The 16355-nt window shown below is 37.8% G+C and overlaps 1 long non-coding RNA gene across 1 annotated transcript; it reads left to right on the top strand.

Annotated features, from left to right (window-relative positions):
- Positions 1-14103: 14103 nt before the first annotated feature.
- LOC148157586 (uncharacterized) lies at positions 14104-15524 on the top strand. Its single transcript, XR_015764234.1, has 2 exons — positions 14104-14544; positions 14819-15524. It is a non-coding gene; the product is annotated as an uncharacterized LOC148157586 (long non-coding RNA).
- Positions 15525-16355: the final 831 nt, after the last annotated feature.

Genomic DNA, 16355 nt, shown 5'->3' with positions numbered 1-16355 from the left:
AAAGATGCTGTCAGGATCTGGGGTTGTTTGAGTTTGGTTATGGAATTTTGTCATTTGTGGTGTTCCTTAAATTGTTCTATTTTTCCTTGTTTTCCACTTCTGTTCTTCTGTAGAGTAATTAAGTAAAGTTTATTTATAAAGTGCTTTTCACAGACATAAAATCACAAATCACAATAGAAATCAGCCTTAAAACCATAGAAAACATAAAACCAACATAAGTAACAAATGGGTTACAAATTTAAACATTAAATTTCTTCATTAATCTATATATAATTACAAAAATTACACACATTTGATTATAAAAATGTGATCCTTTTTGTAATGATCACCCCATTCTAATATACACACATATAAAAGCAGCAAAAGAAAAAAATATGTAGACATTCATGTTTTACAATATTTTTGTCCTTTTTTGTATATTATTGGTAGGTAGGTACCTAAAAATATATTGAAATTGTGAAACTACAAGTAAACAATAAAATACAACAGAATGTGGCTACTAATTTTTATATAAATGTACCACAGCTGTCTTAAATCTCCAGATCTTCAGGAAACATCACTGGCTCAAAAGCAATTCACTTTTTCATTGATAACTAAATGTTTTATATAAAAAATAATTGGTTTATAACATTTTTATTTGCATTTTATGTTTTTCTTTTACTAGTTTCACAATTTGAAATAGAAAATACAAATTGTTTTTATTCAAACTTCAGCAGTTTTCTAGTTGTTCTCCTGAGGCAGTGACATCAATTTATGACATCACGCTTTTCACTGTGACATCACAAAGCTGCGTTCCTGAATTCTTGGTAACCATTTGCTCTTCAGATGAACATTTTGCAGAATAGACAGAACAAGTAGAAGGATCTTTTCTGAACAATTATTGAACTCAAAAAGGCAATTCCTAACGAATAAATACAGGAAAATATTGAACACTTATTGGATTTGTCCAGTCAGAACAATGTCAGCAACAATGAGTCAAAACAGCAAGTCGTCATCTTCTGACTCCGAGAACGAGGAGAGAATGCAACTCTCTTCAGAGGCCTTAGCGCAAGAGACACGGAAACTTCGTGCCATCTTGAATCAAATCAGCGTGATGGCTGCTGAGAAACAGTCTCTCCTTAAAGCAAGCGAGGAGCTGAAGGTACAAATTGCGAACATCAAACTTGAACAAGAAAAGCAGCTTCAGGAGAAAAACTTAGAATTACAAAAACTGTTTGAGGTAAACAAGACTTTACGGAGGAGAATCGCTGCCCTGGAGCGGAAAGTGGAACAGCTGATCAAAATGCTGAATGAGAAACAACAGGAGGAAATAAAGCAACAGCAGAACCAGCAGCAGAACCAGCAGCAGCAGAACCAGGAGCAGCAGAACCAGGAGCAGCAGAACCAGGAGCAGAACCAGCACCAGCAGAACCAGCACCAGCAGAACGAGGAGCCTTCTGCAGAGGTAACCCATGAAGAAAGCCAGCTGGTTTCAGAACCAGCAGCAGCAGAACCAGCAGCAGAGCCACAGAGGCAGCCGTCTGTCTTCAGACGTGTGATCAGAGGCATCGCCAATTCGTTTCTGAAGATGTATAGAACAGGCACCCTCAGATACTGGGCTGATTATTGGTATTTCTAAATAAATTACTTGGGAACAAAAGGACAAATTTAGTGTAAATGACTGTAGCACATAATGAAGAGCAATTAATGGGTTTGATGAAAAGTTAACTTACTAATTAAATTAGTTGCTGCTTAGCGCAGGAATGGCTTTGTGTGCTCAACGGGTGCAGTTTATTAAATCAGGACACAATGAAAGTTTAAGAGTAGCATGATGGCTGTGATATTAATTGATGATGTTTACCGTTTGTTGGGTTTCTTGAACAAAACTCCGGCTCTAACGCCGGCTATAACGTCGGTTCTAAGGCCGCTTACTCCGGCTCTAACTCGGCTGTAACGCCGGTTCTAAGGCCGCTTACTCCGGCTCTAACTCGGCTGTACTGCTGATTCTAAAGCCGCTTACTCCGGCTCTAACTCGGATGTAACGCCGGTTCTAAGGCCGCTTACTCCGGCTCTAACTCGGATGTAACGCCGGTTCTAAGGCCGCTTACTCCGGCTCTAACTTGGTTGTACTGCTGGTTCTAAGGCCGCTTACTCCGGCTCTAACTCGGCTGTACTGCTGGTTATAAGGCCGCTTACTCCGGCTCTAACTCGGCTGTACTGCTGATTCTAAGGCCGCTTACTCCGGCTCTAACTCGGCTGTAACGCCGGTTCTAAGGCCGCTTACTCCGGCTCTAACTCGGCTGTACTGCTGGTTCTAAGGCCGCTTACTCCGGCTCTAACTTGGCTGTACTGCTGGTTCTAAGGCCGCTTACTCCGGCTCTAACTTGGCTGTACTGCTGGTTCTAAGGCCGCTTACTCCGGCTCTAACTCGGCTGTACTGCTGGTTCTAAGGCCGCTTACTCCGGCTCTAACTTGGTTGTACTGCTGGTTCTAAGGCCGCTTACTCCGGCTCTAACTTGGCTGTACTGCTGGTTCTAAGGCCGCTTACTCCGGCTCTAACTTGGCTGTACTGCTGGTTCTAAGGCCGCTTACTCCGGCTCTAACTTGGCTGTACTGCTGGTTCTAAGGCCGCTTACTCCGGCTCTAACTTGGCTGTACTGCTGGTTATAAGGCCGCTTACTCCGGCTCTAACTTGGTTGTAACGCCGGTTCTAAGGCCGCTTACTCCGGCTCTAACTCGGCTATAACGCCGGTTCTAAGGCCGCTTACTTCGGCTCTAACTCGGCTGTAACGCCGGTTCTAAGGTCGCTTACTCCGGCTCTAACTTGGTTGTACTGCTGGTTATAAGGCCTTGGGCTATAAAGCCAGAGTTAGAGCCCTGAGTGAGCCTTCAAGAGCTCAAGGAGGGAGCGGTAGAGAATGACTGGCCGAAATTAGCGTTCATAAATCGGATTAACCTTGAGCTAAACGCTGCTTGCACCAAGGAGCTCCAATATCCAACTTGAAGCTAACTTCACTGTGGTATCAACGGATGCACGATCTGATCTCCAAATTATGCCCCACCTCTTCCGTGACAAATCTCACACATACAAAAACTCAGACCCTCACACATTAAAAACATGAGTCCCTCTCACACATACAAAAAAAGGTCTTTTCTCATTGTGGCTCAATTCGGCCCACTCTCTTTGAAAAGGTAACTTGTTTGGTGCATCAATGATTTTGTGCATGTTCTGGCCGTTTTTACTGATGCTGAGGCAGTGAAGTTTAAAATGACGGTGAAATTGATGAGTAGAATGTAGCTACACTTTTAAGTTTGATATTACACAGTATATCTTATTTATTTATTTCTCTTTCCCTCTCTCTGCTTGAGTATTTGACAGTTAATTTATTTTATGTTTCCTGGTTGATATTTTGAAAGTGCACTTTAAATTGATTAAGGTTGAAATATAATTATACTTTTTTTTTTTTACTTATGGTTAATTTAACCTGATTATTGAAATGTTTCATCCTCTCAAAATTATTAGGAATTTTAATAATTGCATTATGCTTTTATGCCAATCACTAACATTTATACACCAAAACTAAAAGCACGGCCTCCTGTTTTTCATTCACAACTCGGGCTCCTTTAAAGAACAGTCTTCTGATGCTACTTTTGTAGCCGCAGTTAGCTGCCTAGCCCATAAGTGTTACATTTGCTACTCCTGTATGATTAAAATCACAGCCATAATAATACTTGTATGATGTAAGCTAATTACAAATAGCGCTAATGCTAGCAGGTATGTTAGCTTAGGATTAATGAAGCATTGGGTTTCAGCTTGTTGTTTTGGGGGTCCCCATATGAAAATCTGCTCAGGGCCCCAAAAAGGCTTGTGCCGGCCCTGTTTCAGATTATTTTTAAGAGATGTTGAAAATCATCCAGATAAATGTCAAGAATAGCCTTTTAATGATCATCAAAATGACCTGGTGAGGTTAACAGTGGCCTTGTGTTCGTCGCATCAGACGCCTTTGTGTGTTTTTACAGTGCTGGTGTGACGTCGACAGGTCAACGTGTGTTTAAGGCGTCACACTTCACTGCTGCACTGTGATTAACCACAGCTAAATCTGTTCTTGAATGCAGCAGTTTAATGACATGGTTTATATTTACAGTGTTTATTTTCATTGTGTGCGTAGCGCCAAGCTAATGCCTCTCTTTTGTTTTACTGTTCGGTTTCATCCAGTCAGGAGGTGTTTCTTTACGAACGCCTCTCCGGGTTTAATTGCTTTTATTGAGTTGATTTCAACTAAATAATCCTTTAGTCCTTTGTGTTGCTCAGAAAAGGATTTAAACCATCATTTTGTTTGGAAATATGAATAACCTTCCCTCTGATCATTTTTATTGTTGAAATTTCAAACCTTCCCGTCTATAAGTGACCCAGTTATATATGTTTTAACTTTACTTCTTTTCTTTTTAAGATTTTAATGTTAGATTTTCACTTGCTGTTTCATTTATAGCGTGCAGCATTTAAAGTTTTAATTCTTTTTGAGAAGCAACATAATTATTAAAGGATTTAAATTGTGCAAGAGCTTATAAAATGTTTAGTTAAACACAGCTGTGCACTAACATGTGCACACATATCTAATGTGACTGTTATTGTTCACCTCAGCTGACCTGACATGCTGTGTTACTTATATAACCTCTTATTCCCGGAGGTAACGTCTCTAACCTGGTTGCCACTAAAGTTGTATATTTCATTTTTTTTTCAGTCTTTCTGACTTTCAGGAGCGCAGAGTGCAGATCTGGGGAGAAATCTGGGAGAACTCCTCTTTTGGTCTTTTGGCAGAAACTAAATTGCACAATTGCTTGAACTGCCAATTTCAGGGTTTGTAAAAGACACGTTTTGAAGAATGCCAGTTCCTACAGAAACCTTTCAGTTTGAGAGGTCGGATGTCCAACTGGCTCTCTGAGGATGAAAAACAAGCCAACCTGTTTTTATGATTTCTTTGACTTTCCTTTTCTGCATCTCTGTCATCAAAAACAAAACTCCTACCTATAATTGTAACTATATAAAGGGCTGGGCGATGAACCTTAAAGGTGACCTAATTATTTACTGGACTTTGCACAAAATCATTTTTAGATAACACAATGAGTTGTTTTAGGGCCTCTGTCACTTTAAATATAAGTAAGCTGCTGCTGGCCACACCCCCAACTCAACGCTTACACTCACACGTGAAAATGGTTGTGCAATTGTACAACCGTACATCTTTGAAAAGCATTAATACCTGCACAACCAGTAAGTGGTTTCCGGTTGTGCAGAAAGAAAAGCATTTTGTTCATTCCAGCAGCCATTGCATGGTGCATACAGCGGTCAAACCAGCTGTTGCTAGGTAACGGTGAAATATGACTCCACAATCTGGATGTTTTTGAAACGGTTCATAAACATTAAAAACATCAACTTATTTCAGAAAACTGACTGTTTTTGTTTTGTTTTTAAGTGCTTGCACTGTTTACATAAATTGACAAAAACATGCAAAATCTGAATTTTTTTTTTTTCAGATTTTAAAAACAAAATCTCAGATTTTTTTCATACCAAATTCGATTTCTGGTTGTTTTTCGGCTTTTCTTTTCTCAAATTGAAGTTATGGGTGACAGAAAATATTATCAAAAACTTTCTTTTATGTCAGTCAGATGATAAAACAAGATAGTAGATACAAAATTTGAGGAAAAAAAATCCAGATTTTTCCAAAAAATGAATATCAAACAGAGAATTAAACAAATCAATGAAACTGATTTATCTCCCAGCTTTAATTGCAGCTGTGACGTCTTGCATTATATTTTATATAATTTTATTTTGGGGAAAGACGGGACATTTCTTGAGGAACTTTCTCTAAGGAATCAACACCTTAATGTGGTGAAGGCTTTCAAGTTTCCCTCTGATTCTGGACGGTTTCCAGTAACAAAAAAATTGTTAAGCCCATTAATTATTTTAACAAACAGCACAATTACTTTTCACAGCTAAGTGCAGAAAGCCAGGGCTTGCAAATCAAAACTGCATCTATTCTTAAGTTTTATCAGTCTATTCTGCTGTGTCTCTGTGAAAGTTGGAGTTTATCTGTAAAATAACAAAAAGCCTTTTTTATTTTTTTTTTACCTTTGGCTCTGTGGGGAATTGTTTCGAACTGTAAGCTTGGATGGGTGCCCACATGTTGGCCTGGCTGGCTGAGCGCAGATGGGGCCTGAGGAGGAGCAGAGTGACACGATGCTTACACAAAGATTCAGAACAGCTCCAGTCAACAACTACAAACAAAGACCAGAATTTTCTGTTGTTTGAACTCGTTTTGTCAAAGTGTTTCCCCGCGCTAAGAGCAGAATGACTTCCTCCTGGACAATAGTCAGAGTTTTTCTCAGTTTGATCAAAACAGCAGGACTTTTTTAGATGAAAAAGGGAAAATCAGCAAAGTTTGGAACTCCTACTCAGTATCTGACTTTCCGATATAAAACAACAAAGAACTTACAGTATTGCAATTTTTGCTTTTGTTGAACTGCGTGGCAAAACTGTGTGACGAGAGCTTTTAGGGATGGTGTTGAAAGTGCAGCTGAAGCAGCATGAGCTGCAGCTCTGCACACAAACAGGTGCAGAAAGCATAAGAGAATCGTGAGCAATTTTGCTGCCTTTGTGGAGAGCAGAAAGATGATATCTGTTCTGACACCTGTGTGTCAGATGCAGGAAAACTGCAGAAAAAAAGCTGCGAGACGGAGAAATCTCACTCTCTGCTCTGTGAAGCCGCGCTAGGACGAGACGCTAACATCGATGTTAACGTTACAAATCACCCCGAGGAATTTTTATTAGAAAGTCTGGGCAACAGTTCAGACATATCAGTGTCATGGTGCCAGAGGTGTGAGAGGAAATGTCAAATAAGAGGATTCAGCAGAGAAATCTCAGCCTTAAGGGACTTAAAACCAGGAATAAGGATGTTATGGAAAACATGTCACAGCACATCCAGAAATATGATGACATTTGTAGCTTTCTCACAACAGACCAACATAAAGCAGTTTTTAAAAAGGAAAAAGACACTGAAAAGTGTGGCTTGCTTTTGTACTCGACTCCCTTTATGCTGAAGCCCCTAAATTAAATAGGTCTCAGCAGAAAGCGGTACTTTATAACATTGTTTTTTGACTTGACGTCCGCCAGGGGGCAGTAGAGGGGCATCAGAAAGTTGGAGGGAAGAGCAGAATTTTTTTAATCATAACTTTTTAGCTTTATATATATATATATATATATATATATATATATATATATATATATATATATATATATATATATATATATATATATATATATGTGTGTGTGTGTGTGTGTGTGTGTGTGTGTGTGTGTGTGTGTGTGTGTGTGTGTAAAATCTCATCTGTTAGTCATTATAGAATGCACGTTAAAATAACTTATTGAAATGTTATTTGACTGATTGGCTCCTATTCATATTCATCAAGCTAAAAGTGACAACATTAAGTAAGAAAAACATGCATCATTAAGTCATTAACTACATCTGTCATGACAGAAATAAATCCTAAATTAAATAATTTATTCACAAGATGCAATTCATTTATTAAATATGTCATTAAATCATAATGCAAACTTATAACAGCTGTTTAAAATATTTAATATTTTCATTTTAATAATTTAATTACTTTAATTCTAAATTTAATTATGTATTAATTTGGTCTCTTTTGGCTCTCCATACACGGGGAAGTTTGTTGTTATAAGTTTATGAGAATTGCCAGTCAACAGGTGTTGGTGTTTTGATTTATTTTTATGTTCTTTTTATTGTTTAAAATGTATTTCTGTATTTAGTTAATTTCTCTGTTTATTATTATTATTGGTCAAATGGTGTTGCCATATTGGTGTTTAGTTTTTTTAGTTTACGTTTGAGTTAAAATAAAAAATGTCTGGTAAACTTTGTCACATTATTCTGATGTGTAGCATGAAAAGCTTTAAGGAGGAAAGCTTTTCACATGTCTGCTAATCTCACAATTTAAATCATTTTATTTTGTTACAAATACAATAAACTGATCCAGACAGTTGGTGCTTTTTCAGTCGTATCCATTTCATAACATCAGCCTCCAGAAGGACTTGGTTAAAATGAAAAGTTTAAAATCAATACATACAATAAAAATATCAAAAAGAGATATAGAATAATGAATTTAAAACTTCTGAATCAAAATAAAGATATTTAAAAATGAGTACGGTTATGAATTATCTTTACCCAGTCCTTTAAGTGAATATTTTAATGCGAGTTATTGTCCTGATAGTGAGTTTATCACTCTTAAATTAAAAACGGATCTAAAAAGTTCTCAACATGCCAGTAAATGCATTTTACTTTAAATTTGTTGAACGTAGAGGGAAAAATGACTCATTAAAAAACCCTGACTCATCGATATTTGCAGCCTTTTTATCTCCTCAAATTAATCCTTCAAAAGCAGCAGATTTTGGATTTAAGATTAAAGGATTCCCTTTAAGCTCTGACTGATTCCTGTGAGCCGACTTCAAAGCTTAACGTGAAAGAGGGGAAATCAACGTAAAAAGGTGTGATAAATGAAAAGATGTGCCTTATTGTGGAGCATGAACATAATTTCCTTCCCTTCTCACCCTGAAGAGAGAAGCAAGGCGCGCTGCCGCATTAGATTATCCTTTTAATTCACACTTCCTGCAGGCGTGCTGCCCTCTGCAGAACAACACAGGCTGGAGGAACGCTGAAGTTGTCATCCCAGAACTGAGACAAAAGTAATGAAGTTCAGCTGTTCCCTGTCTGCTTCTGTCAGCAGAACAAACCCACAATTTACTTCGACATCGTTTGTTTTAGAAAAAGTAAGGAAAAATGTTATGTAACGTTATTAAAATGTAAAATATGAGAAAGGAAACATCTGAGCCACTACATACATTCATAGTTCCTCCCAGATTATTTTTTATTAGATACTAAAATTGGCGATTTTGTGGAAAGTTTGTCATGTGAAGAAATATTTTCCTTAAATGAAATCAGGTGCAACTGAGTCAGATCGCTTTTTAAAAAAAAAGTTCATAATGTTGGACATTTAAAGAGACAAACTAGCTACAATACAGTATACAATACATTGTATTGCTAATTAGTCCATAAATAGTGGCTTTTTAAAAATTATTTCTAACTGAAATAAGAGAGTGGTGAAGGGCTGCAAAAACAATTTCCAATTATTTTTGGTCTTATTTCTAGAGCAAATATCTAAATAAGACAAAACCAACTTAAAAGTAAAATTTCATCAAGGAGCTTTTTTTAAGTCAGTAATTCTATGTTGGGCAGATTATCTAACTTTTAATTAGACCTTTTCCCAAGTTATAAAATAAATAATCTGCCTGGGGAACTAGTATGTTTTCAGCTCCTTTTGCTGAAAATAAGTTACTTGTAAGTGAGTTTTATTTTATTTCAGGTCTATTAAGAAATTTATTTGCACGAGAAACTAGACAAAAATAATTGGTAAAATTTTGTGTTTTTGCAGTGAGGGTGCTAATGCTACTAGGCTTTTCATAATAACTCAATGTTTTTTTAGCTTCTGTTATTCCTTTCATGAAGGTTAGTTGATTCATTTTTGTTCTAAAGAATGAATCATAGCTTTGAACTTTATTTCAGCATTTAAAACTCTTTTTGCGGAGCTACATGTTGTTTGCAGCAGTACCTGAAACATTTGATTTTCTCTTCGTCCTGATGGTGAATCTCTGCCGGAAGCGGAGGGGTTTCAGTGTTTCGTTGATGGATCTGGGTTCAGGTGTTTTGTTGATGGATCTGGGTTCCGGTGTTTCGTTGATGGATCTTGGTTTCGGTGTTTCATTGATGGATCTTGGTTCCGGTGTTTTGTTGATGGATCTTGGTTTCGGTGTTTCGTTGATGGATCTTGGTTTCGGTGTTTTGTTGATGGATCTGGGTTCCGGTGTTTTGTTGATGGATCTTGGTTTCGGTGTTTCGTTAATGGATCTGGGTTCCGGTGTTTCGTTAATGGATCTGGGTTTCGGTGTTTCGTTGATGGATCTGGGTTTCGGTGTTTCGTTGATGGATCTTGGTTTCGGTGTTTCGTTGATGGATCTGGGTTTCGGTGTTTCGTTGATGGATCTGGGTCTCGGTGTTTCGTTGATGGATCTGGGTTTCGGTGTTTCGTTGATGGATCTGGGTCTCGGTGTTTCGTTGATGGATCTGGGTTTCGGTGTTTCGTTGATGGATCTGGGTCTCGGTGTTTCGTTGATGGATCTGGGTCTCGGTGTTTCGTTGATGGATCTTGGTTTCGGTGTTTCGTTGATGGATCTTGGTTTCGGTGTTTCGTTGATGGATCTTGGTTTCGGTGTTTCGTTGATGGATCTGGGTTCCGGTGTTTTGTTGATGGATCTGGGTTTCGGTGTTTCGTTGATGGATCTTGGTTTCGGTGTTTCGTTGATGGATCTGGGTTTCGGTGTTTCGTTGATGGATCTTGGTTTCGGTGTTTCGTTGATGGATCTGGGTTTCGGTGTTTTGTTGATGGATCTTGGTTTCGGTGTTTCGTTGATGGATCTGGGTTCCGGTGTTTCGTTGATGGATCTTGGTTTCGGTGTTTCGTTGATGGATCTGGGTTTCGGTGTTTCGTTGATGGATCTTGGTTTCGGTGTTTCGTTGATGGATCTGGGTTCCGGTGTTTTGTTGATGGATCTGGGTTTCGGTGTTTCGTTGATGGATCTGGGTTCCGGTGTTTTGTTGATGGATCTGGGTCTCGGTGTTTTGTTGATGGATCTGGGTTTCGGTGTTTCGTTGATGGATCTTGGTTTCGGTGTTTCGTTGATGGATCTTGGTTTCGGTGTTTCGTTGATGGATCTGGGTTCTGGTGTTTTGTTGATGGATCTGGGTTCCAGCCGTAGCATTTCTGCTCCGATCCGTTCGGTTGGAAATCAGATCCTGGATACAAGCGGCCGAAGCTAGACGAGCAATAAAGCGGCAGGTTGGTCCAATCTGTGACTGAGCACAATCTGCTCATCTTTCCATTTTTACTACAATAAGCTTTATTTATTTCTGCCTTTTACCAGCGGAAAAAAATCCATTTCATTTTACAGTTACCGTGAAACGCCCGTCGGCTGAAATGTTTTCGATACGTTTGGACACTATTACCAATTTTCTCAGAGTTGGAGCTCAGGCCTTAATAAAGACAAGCATCAATTTGAGCTAGGTGTTTAGGATCCGTTTCAGGAGACAGATTGAAGTTCTCTCTGCTCTCTCACGTCTTGTTTTGAAGAAAGAAACTGATTCAGTTAAATGTTTGGCAGTAAACGCTGTGATCCTTCTGACCCGTCATGGTGAGTATCTGTCAAAGGTGGTCAAAGAAAAGTAAACCAGCAAAACAGCCGCAGTTTATGGGGAAGGGAAGGCAGACCTGTGTGCTGCAAACCAAATATTTAGTCACCAACTTAAATATGTAGCGAGAAACTAATTAATTAGCAAGCTCAATATTTAACTGAAGCTAAATATTTAGTTAACAAGCAACATTCTTACCTACAAACCAAATTAAATATTTAGCTAGCAAGTTAAATACTCAGTTTTAAGGTAAATCTTTAGCTCCAAATTAAATATTTAATTAGCAAGCTAAATATTTAGTTTCTTATCTAGTAGGGAGATCAGTCTAAAGATCTCTGCTAAGGCTGCTGTTGCCTTTTAGTCTCCATGGATGGATGAATGGATGGATGGATGGATGGATGAGTGGATGGATGGTTGGATGAATGGTTGGATGGTTGGGGGCATCATGAGGTTTACAGCAACATTATTTTCAGTGTAAAAGCCTCAGTCCTGCAGTCAGAGCTGCTCTTCCCTAAAAAGCAGAATCTCTCTTCAGGGTTTCTTTCCAAATGGAGCCAGAAATGGCTGAGAGTGCAGTCACTTTCACTTTCACAGCTTCAGGCTCCAGTAAAAATGCATGAAGCTGCATCGCGCTGTAATTCAGCTAATCTGAATGTTACTACCAGTTAAAACGATTAACAGTTTCCATAAACATCCAGCCACGTCTTCCTCTGGGGCTCAGGGAAATCCTCTGAACTGCTGACTCAGCAGCTTTTACAGAAACATTAATTAGTCGAGTAAATTAAGCCGACGTCCCTTTGAATCACGACCGAGGCGCTCAGTTCATGCTCGAGTTTTGAGGTTTCACTCCAGTGTCACTGCAGCTGTGATGGAGTTTTCACTTAAAGGGGCAGTGTTATTTCCATCATGTTATAATGTTATTCCCTCATCAGAAACAAACCTGGAGTGTTTCCTTGATTCTTTTATGCATGTTTGAGAAATCCTTTAATCTCCATGGCAACCGTTCAGCTATTAAACGCCTGGGTGGGCCTAGCCCCGCCTTCGAGGCAAAGTTCCTCCTCTGAGCTGCAGTTTCCCAGGTTTCCACGACTCCTCAAATCAGCTCCTTCAGACTAGCCAGCAGCAATTAGCAAAGACTTGGTAGAACTGTGCAGTGAAACGTTGGTAAAAACGTTAAAGGGTTAATATATGAAATTTGGACACTGAATAGTTGCATCTGTAGCTACAGGTTAATAAATATTATAATTATAATGCTGAGATTATAATCCAGTTTCACTGCTAAAACACAAAACCTTTCCAAGTATTTTTGGTCTAATTTCTAGTGGAAATATCTTAGTATGCTTAAAATAAGACAAATCTAACTTTTTAGCGTTTTCAGTAAATATTTCCTTAATGTTGATGAAAAAGTATTTGTTTTATAAACAGATAAATTAACGTATAACATGGAAAAATGTCTTGTTGTAAGTTAAACAATGGAACTAGTACATTTTCATCAATATTAGAGAATTGTTTACTTAGAATAATTCTCTATATCATGCTGTAAAGCTGTAAAAATGTCCAGATTTTAATCTGAGAATGCAGTGGAAACTGAAAATGTAAAGGCTGCAGTTATTAACAGGAGACCATATGCAGAGATGAACTAAGATGAATAGAAAGATGTGGACATTTAACTCATTTACAGCTGGATTATCATTATCCACCGGCGGGACCTTCAGTAAACTCCAGCTGGGTTTTTATAGAGAAACGGCTCCTGTGACGCTGCTGATCTGAACCGCAGCATTTTCACTCAGAGGAATAAAGCAGAAGGAAGCTTACTGACGGTCAGCCTCCTGATTCATCCTCCATGAAAGCTTTCACAGATGCCTAATGGAGGCCGATGCAAATTCTACGTCCCAACGGCTTTAATGGGAAAATAATCGTCTGTGGTTTAAACTCTTGGCATTTTAAACAAAAGACCCAGAAGCTCTTGCAGACATCAGCATCATGTGTGTCTGAGCAGCAGCTGACTGGAATTAAACTGAACAGATAAAATAAAGAAGTGGTTGAAATCAGTGCTGTGGAAAATTATTTTGCCCTCCATTTATTTCTTCTTACTTTGCCTTTTTGTCACATTTAGATGTTTTTCAAATTTAATTAAAAAAACGATGCAGGTTTCAAATCATTATTTTGTTTTGAAGGAACGTTGAAACATAAGTTTGCATCTAAAACCACCATCCAGTGTTTGACAGCTAATGAGCCTTTTGTCTCCCTGTTACTTTAATTCCACCACATTTTAAAGATTTTCCAACAGTTTCTTTAAAGTCATGCCACAATGGGATTGAAATAATCAATAAAAATATGAATTATTTAAAGACTCAAATGAACAGACCTATTTACATTTCACCAAATTGGTGCAATTCTTCTGGTTGTTTGGCTGCAGAGCTGCTCACTTTTTGACCTGCTGGAAAGTTTTTGAAAATAAATAGGAAAAATTTTCTGTCAAGATGCACTTTGATATTCCAGATGATGCAGCGATCCATGTCACTGCGGCACAAATTGATGCAGCAAAATGTTTATCAGCTGAAGCCTCAGTCGGCTGTTAAATAAAGCAGCAAACCCTAAAACCTGCGCTGTACCCTGAAACTGCAAGTGATCACTAAAGAAAATATTATACAAAACTGCATCGTAAAGAGTTTAAACAATAATAAATGTGTTTTATACTTAACAGAATAAATTTTCAACAACAGCAAATTAAAGGGCAAATGACATCAATTATAATAAAATCAGATAATTGCACAATGAGTCAAATTAAAATTTATTTTGCACTTGTAACCCAGGTTAAAATAGCCTCTTCATAAAAATAATAGTAAATTAGATAAATAGGAAATAAATAAATAGGAAAATGAATAGGGAATTAATCGATCTTAAAATTGTTATTCTCTTATTCTGAAGGGTCGCATTTATGTGTAACCCACGTGACTAGCTTCAGCCAATCGGGTTACTACGTTCTCTGACGTGAGAGAAAGCAAGCAGAGAGCGTAAAGCAAGCAGAGAGCGTAAAGCAAGCAGAGAGCGTAAAGCAAGCAGAGAGCGCAGAAGCAAACGGGATTGTGCTGAAAAGAAAAGACGGATAAGAGAAATGGACCACTCGTAGCTGATTTGCTGTCTAAGACGAGTTTGTTCTTTTTATTTCTTGAGAAGGAGCTTTTCGCATATTTTTTCTCTCACCCTGACTGCGTTCGGGATCATTTTTTGTGTTGTGGAACTGGACTTGGTGAGTTGAAAGTGTATTTTGTTTCTTTTGTTTTCTTTTTTTTAAAGATAATGTATTTGTTAAACATTTATTTAACTTAAATGGAAAGCTGAAGCGAAGGCTGATCAGCGGAGGCGTCGGCTGTTGCTCTTGGTGCTAACAGCAAGTCAACTGAAAGTCAACAGGAGTAGCAGCTGATCCGCTGAAGCTAACAGCTGCTCTTGTCAACAGAAATTCAACCGCTTATCAGCAGAGGAGCTAACTGTTGCTAACTGTCGCTCTTTGTTGGCAACAGGCTTTTTTTTTGTTTGTTTGTTTTGTTTTGTTTTGTTTGTCGTTTTCGTTCGGCTGGGATCTGGACTAAGGAGTCTCGGATCGTCACTGAACTGAACCCTCCTAAAGAGTCTCGGATCATCACTGAACTGGATCTTCCTAAGGAGAACGAGATGGCGAGCCAACCCTGGAGCTAAAGACCATCAAGTAGGAGCTACGCCTTCTGCTGGACATTGCCAACCCTGCAACTTGGTATGACCTGCCCATGTTGTCATGCGTATTAGCAGTGGGTCACTGAAACAGAATTAACTGTTGGATCATCGGAAGAAACAAGACATCAATCTGAAGCACAGTTTGATCTGTCCTTTCCGAATTGTTCTGCTGTGTTGTTGTTTTGTTGTTATTGTTTTTTTTAACTCCTTAAGGGAAACACCAAAGAATTAAAAATAGATTAAACAGATTAAAACAAACTGTAAATCAAAATAGATAAATAGTATTAACTAGAACTTAAATAGAACTAAATAGTATTAACTAGAACCTAAATAGAACTATAACCTAGGTAAAATAAATAGTATCCTTAATTTAGATTTATAAAGTACTCTGAAAGGAACTGGAAACTATTTTTCTTTTTTTGAATTTGTGTCATTGTGTGTTAATTGTGTAACATTGTTGTTGTTTATTCTTTTATTGTTCTTTAAACTAATAATAAGCCGGCTGTTTTAACTTAACTTTCTTTGGTCTGTGGTCATTAATTCAAACTACACTTCTCACTACTCCTGTAGCCGAACCTAGCTCTGGTCTTATTACAAATTTATTAACTGTAAACACATAGCAAGTGTTACACACTGTTTTCCCAAACAGGGAAATGATGCTTTCAAGTTGTTGAGGACTGATTTGTCCCCATATTTAGTTAAAATAATGTCATATTTTAATTTTTTAATCAGTTTTTTGTCTTCAAATAGAAAGAATGTTAGCACAGTATTGAGTATTTTTCTTATGAGATTGTAGAAAAAATGGCCCACGTATTAAATTTCTGCAAAAAAATTTCAGACATTTTTTAGAAAAAAACTTTGAAATTTGCAAGAAAAAAAAAACAAATGTTTAAATTAATATCAGAAATTTTCTACAAAAACTTGAAAATTTATTAATTTCAAATGTCAAAATTTTTCTTTTGAAATTTTTCTAGAAAATTTCAGTTTTTTAAAAACAAAATTTCTGAGTTTTTGGTGACTAATAATTTTCTCCTGTTTTCAATGGCTGTAAAAACCCTTTCAAACTTTGGATCTACAATAAATATCGTGATACTTTATTTGCTTGATTTTAGGTTGTTTTTTTTGGCTCGCTGCTTTTTATTTTGGAGTCTACAATTTTGGCCCACGGATCAAAAAGTTTGTACACCCCTGTGAAAACCTTTCTGAGCCTCAACAAACACTGCGGGAAGCCGAAAAGCTAACTACCTGCAGGTACATAAACACGCTGAGCTCGGCGTCTGTCGGTTGTTGAAATATCGGTTTGATCCAGATGATGAATCGACTTGTTGGCCACAGTTAGAACTGGAC

The sequence above is a fragment of the Poecilia mexicana genome, unplaced genomic scaffold (genome assembly GCF_051168715.1).
Source record: "Poecilia mexicana isolate PSO_F unplaced genomic scaffold, ASM5116871v1 scaffold_9, whole genome shotgun sequence".
NCBI classification, from domain to species: Eukaryota; Metazoa; Chordata; class Actinopteri; order Cyprinodontiformes; family Poeciliidae; genus Poecilia; species Poecilia mexicana.
The sequence above is the reverse complement of the archived record's forward strand: the minus strand, read 5'-3'. Positions and strand labels throughout refer to the sequence as shown.